At 36.1% G+C, this 6,000-nt stretch overlaps 1 protein-coding gene across 3 annotated transcripts in view; it reads right to left on the reverse strand.

Annotated features, from left to right (window-relative positions):
• The window catches only part of Gtdc1 (glycosyltransferase like domain containing 1), a 369,992-nt gene that overhangs the window by 333,139 nt on the left and 30,853 nt on the right, over nt 1–6,000 (reverse strand). The window lies entirely within an intron of this gene.

Consider the following 6,000-nt stretch of genomic DNA (forward strand, 5'->3'; position numbering starts at 1 on the left):
ACATTTAGTTTCATTGTCTGTCTCTTGCTGCTACCTTCTTGTACTAATATGCTCTCTCTCTCTGTGGAATGCTTCTACCATGTTATGACAGAGCAAGAAGGTCCTACTAGATGCCAGACTCTTGTTATCGGACTTTCTAGCCTCCAGAACTGATACAACAAATTTCTTTTCTTTACAAATTATTTAGCCTGTGGTATTTTGTTATAGCAATATAAAACAACTAAGATAAGAGGTAACCCAGTAGTGTAAAAACAGACAATATTTTCCAAAAGTGATCACAACAATATTTTCAGTCTTTAGCTTGCACCTATCTCATCCAGAGGCACAGACATTTCCCCTCCAACTTAAATAGAGCAGGCCTTTCTATCAAGGAATAAAATGCCGTGGAAGTAATACTGTGTGACTTCTAAAAATAAGCTGTAACAAAATAAAAGTGGGTCCCATCCTAACTCACCGTCTCCTTCTTCTCACCCTGAGAACCCAGGCACGACCCTGTGAAGAAACCAAGGCCTCACTGAAAGTCCAAACATAGGTATTTGGACCAAAATTTAACCATCACTTGTGCATGAGCAAGCATTCACCGTGGAGCCATATGGTATAGTTGGCTTTTTTCACTATTGTGAACAAAAGATCTGAAAAGAACAATTGTAGAGAAAGAAAAGTTTACTTGGGGGCTCCCAGTTTCAGAGGTTTTATCCACAGACAGCCAGCTCCATTCCTCAGGACAGATGACAGATGAGACAGAACATCATGGTGGAAGAGTGAGGTGAAGGGAAGCAGCTTAAGACATCACATCAGGCACCAAAGGGGAAACTCTGCTCAACAAGGACAAGATACATGCCTCAGGGACCCACCTCCGCTAGCCACACTCTACCTGCTAACAGTTACCATGCAGTTAATCCCTATGAGTGGATTAATTCACTGAGTGGGTAAAGGCTATCACTAGCCAATCATTTCAACTCTAAACCTTCTTGCACTGTCTCACACATGAACTTTTGGGGAACACTAATCTAAAGCATAACACCACACCAAATGATAAAAAGACCGACATGACAAATGAACCCTTCCAAGCTGCAGACTCATGAACAAACTACATACTGTCATTGTTTGAAATCACTAAGTTTTGCAGAGTTTGTCAAGTATCAAGAACCAACCAAAACAGGCACCTTGGGCTATACTCACAGCAAATTAAAGAGTTTAGTGATTATCCCATGGCGGGGCGGGGGGGTGGTGGTGGATTATATATATATATATATAATATATTATATAAAATATATATATTTCTATGGTTAGGCTTTTTTAAATTAGCTAAATCACAGCTTCTTTGACTGTGAGTTAGTCTCTGAAGATGTGAACCTTCAGGGCTGCTTGATTCTTTTAAGGACAAAGTACACACCTTACTGAAATAAAGCATCACATCAAAGGTTAGTGTTACATCATGTCAGGGGTTCATTCTAAGCAAGAATGCCAAGAAACTCCCCTATTAAAAGACAAAGTCCCTGGGCCCAAGTTTTGGCTTACAGAACAAAAGATACTTACAGAAAATTGTCTTCAATTACCACTGCTCCACAGAGTACAATACTTCCACAAAATATTTTAATGGGTAGAGAACACAGAGTAAATTTTTAGAGAAAAAGCTCTACATGTTTGAGTAGAGATGGAAAGGAAGATGATGTCATACTGTACTTCTCATGCAGACATCTGTACACTGCAGATTTGCCCATCATTGTAGACCAATATATTGTTATTGACAGCTTTGGCTTTAATTAATTTATAGTTTCCAATTGTAACCTCTAATCAACTAAACTGAAAGAAGCAACAAATTTTCCTTTTTTATGTAAATGTAACATAATTTTCCTATGTAGAAAACACTTCAATGATCAGATTTGCATGAAGCCAACTAAATGCAAAAAGAACAAAAACACTATAACAACTTTAGTCTCAGGAAAGGGTATTAGGATGGTAGCAGCAAATGTCACCTTAAAAGTAAATCACAAATAGTACTAAGCCTTATAAATTTAATGCTTTTTCCAGCTTAACAAGCACTTATCACACATCATGGTCATAACTTGCAGTGTAAGGTACAACAGCACACCCAGCTTGAATTTCTTTTTTCTTCACAATTTCATGAAATTGAAATTTGTTTGCAGGACAGGGCAGGGGGGTTGTTTTGTTTTGTTTAGCTTTGTTTTGTTCTGGGAAGCTGGGGACTGAACCCAGCTCTTGCACATACCAAACAAGCAATCTATTACTCAGCTACACCCCAGCCTGGAAGATTTGTTCTTATTGCTGATCTTAACAACCTCACAATGATTTTTTTTTCTTGTTTTAAGTGAGAAACTTTCACCTTTCACTTAAAAGAAACACTTTACAGCTTCTCTTTGGCCTATCCAAATTGCCAGCATCACTTCTCTGTTCATTAGAGACATTATTAAATAAATTAAAAGTTCTGAACACACTCAGTGACATCACAATAGTATGATAAATATGACAACCAGTAAATATGGCTGTTAAGTATACACAGATGGCATATACTTGGGACAAAGAGTTAACTCAATTCCCAAATGTAGCAGGACAGTGAGAGATTACATCATGCCACTCAAAATGGCCAGCAATTTAAACTTACATACTGTTTATTTCTGAAATTTTCCACTTAATATTTTCAAACTACTGCCAACGAGAATAAATAAAAACAGGTAAGCAAAACCATATGAGAGAGAATTACTGCATTTGTTCACTTCTATAACTCTTAACACCTAGAATAATATTTGGTAAATTACATGCATTCAATAAATTTTGGTTGAATAATTTGCTACTAGCTATTAAGCCTTGATACTATATCAACAGTTTTTTTTAATGCTCTACTTATTTCATAAAGAAAATTATTTTCCCAAAATGTCATAATATTAGATAAGTCAAGTTATCTAACCAGCAAAGTAGTATACCAGGCTATCTGGCAGAAACAAAAAAGTTCCTATGTTACTCATATAAATAATTTTTCAACTATCAGGATAAGCATATAGTCAAAGATAATCAAGCACACAAGGAAACATAACACAATGAGCATGAACCAGCAGAAATAATAATTTTAAAAAAATAGCTAAACTCACTTTAGATGTCAGTTTATCAGAGTACAATATTCTTAGAAATTGAGAAAGACCCCTCTACATTTCTTTATGATAAAAATAAGAATATATTTTGAGCCAAAATACAGTGAAAAATATTATATACCATAACTTGTGGTAAAGTGCAATATCTTTGAAAGACAGTTTGGCAGTTCGTCAAAAAGCTAAACTTAAGAGTTTAAATGATCAACAAGGTTTTGAAACAAAAAGAAGGCCTACTCAATTGAAGTTCTTTAGAAAGAATTGATTTACAGGGGCAGAGACAAGGTTGGCCAGCAAGGGATGTTGTAGCATGCAATAACTAGCAAGATCAGGAGACAGTCAACCACCACTAGTTGCAGAGGCCAAGGGAAGGAAGTACACTCAAACCACTATGATTGCTTGTATATTAATTTCCTTGGGCTTCTGTAACAAAGTACCACAAATTGGGTAACTTATTCAAAAGAAACACATTACCTCAGAGCTCTGAGGTTAGAGGTGCAAGATCAAGGCATTGGCACTACTGGTTCCTTCCAAGGGCTGCGAAGGAGGATCTGTTACAAGCCTCTCTAGGCTTCTGGTACCCTCAGGCATTCCTTGACTTACAGATGGCATTCTTCCACGTCTTCATATAGTCTTCTTCTATAAATGTCTCTGAGTCCAAATTTCTACTTTTTATAAGGACACCTGTCATACTGGATTAGAGCCAACCCAAATGACCTCACTTTAATTACTTCCATAATCTAGTTAAAGTTTGTGCAGATCCCATCTCCAAATAAGGTCACGTCTTGTACTACTAGGGATTAGGATTTCAGTCTATCATTTTAGAAGAAGACACAATTCAACTCATAACAGTTAGCACAACTATGAGGAAGGTGAGGGGGACAAGAGGCCATGGCAATGGTTTGCACCATCATCCTTTACTCATTACTCCTTCCACACACTGTTCATCATGTACCCAGATGTTTAGCTTGGCCTCAAGTTTATAATTCTGTGCTCATTTCTTTGATCTGAATTATAATTTAAGTTTATTAGTTCATGCTTTAAGTCTTCACAAATAACTTTAGTACTATACCACCTAATTCTGGCCTGCTGGTGATTCCCACCCTCTTTAAATCACATGGCTGTTGGCTTAGCTGAGTCACTCATTGAGGACATCATAACTTTCTAGCATGTAAGTGTGAAATTACGTTTTCTTATTATCCACCTTTAATTACACAATCTTGACTCTATTGTTACCAACCCAAATTCAAGTTCATATCACACTTGCCTGAATCAATAAAATAGTCTCCCAACTGGCTACCGTTTCTCTATGATATTACTCCCTAATCCAAGAAAACAACTACTTTGGTAACATTCCCAAGGTTTATCCTGATTCTCTAGTTTTGTTAAGAGAGGAAATACATAAGTCTGATTGAACATTTGATTTGAATCCTAGCTCTAATAACATCTTGTCATGAGACCCTGGGTGACATAACTCCTCTGAGCCTCTGTTTTTTTCTAAATTGAGCATTGTAAAATCTATGACCCAGGAATTGTTATAAAAACATCAGAAAACACAGTCATGTCTGGGACGGGGTGCTCTATGATCATCAAATCCAATTCTGGAGAGTCCAGACAACTGCCAACTGGGTTTGCGCACGAACACACGCACTTTCTCTCTCTCTCTGTCTCTCCCCACCCCCACCGCCTCTCTCTCCCTCCCTCTTTCTTCCCTCCTATGCAAGACCACTAGAGACTCTTGAATCATCCACTGCTTTGACTCTCTCCTCTGTAATCTGCTCAGCTTAAAATCTCCTTTTCCCAAATCTCCCCCTGACATTTTCTACCAGTTTTAAGATCCAGCTTAGCTATCATATCCTTTAGAAAATACCTAATATGACATATTCTTTTCCCATGTTTTATTTTCTTCTACCATTTACTGAACTCTAGTTATTTATGTTCAAGTCTCCTTTATTTATTAGAATGCAAAGTCTTTGAGAAGAAAAATTATGTATTGTATACACTATACTCTCCAGTACTCTCTACTACAAACAGAAACATTAAAGAAAAATAGCAGGGACACTCAGAATTCTGAGATCAATTTTCAATACAATTTATATCATTTATTCCAAATAATTTATGTAGTCACATAACCTATCTATATGCTCATAATGGAAGTTGAGTTAAAATGTTCAATATACTGAGACATGCTTAAAGGGAGATATGACTTATGTAAATATTACTTATTTAAATGTAACTGAAACACAAAGAAGAAATAAGACTCTTCTAAGTCTGCTTTATGGGAATAATACGATTTTAATAATAGTTAAATCCTATCAATTCAAAGGGAAAACCTTATCACTTTATTTCATATTAATACCTAATTTTCAGAAATTATCAAATAATTCAACTACAAAAACACTCAAATATAACAAATAATCATATACATGTTAAAAATATAGCACAAAACTGTATGTCAAAGAAACTTCCAAGATATTTTTTAAAAATTAATCAGACATGGTCATTTTTGCCAGACTGGAGTATATATAATTCCTGGATAGTAAACAAGGAAGAAATAAACAAGCAAATCATATATAAAGGGAATGAACAAACAGATACCTACAGTATTCAAGCACAGTGATATTACGAATGAAAAAAAAGAACGCACTATGGCTTTTTTATCACACATCTACTTCAGAAAATAAGAGAAGAAAAAACCATATAGACACATACAGTATACAGATACAAGCAAGAACATAGTGAAAGAATGGCTATAAAGATTAAAGAGAGGGCTGGGGTTGTAGCTTAGAGGTTGAATGTTCGCCTAGTGAGCCAATAGGTTCAACACTCAGCGCCACATAATAAAATAAAATAAAGATGTGTGTGTGTGTGTGTGTATTCCCCCCCCCCCCCC

This window comes from Marmota marmota, unplaced genomic scaffold (assembly GCF_001458135.2).
Source record: "Marmota marmota marmota unplaced genomic scaffold, marMar, whole genome shotgun sequence".
NCBI lineage: Eukaryota > Metazoa > Chordata > Mammalia > Rodentia > Sciuridae > Marmota > Marmota marmota.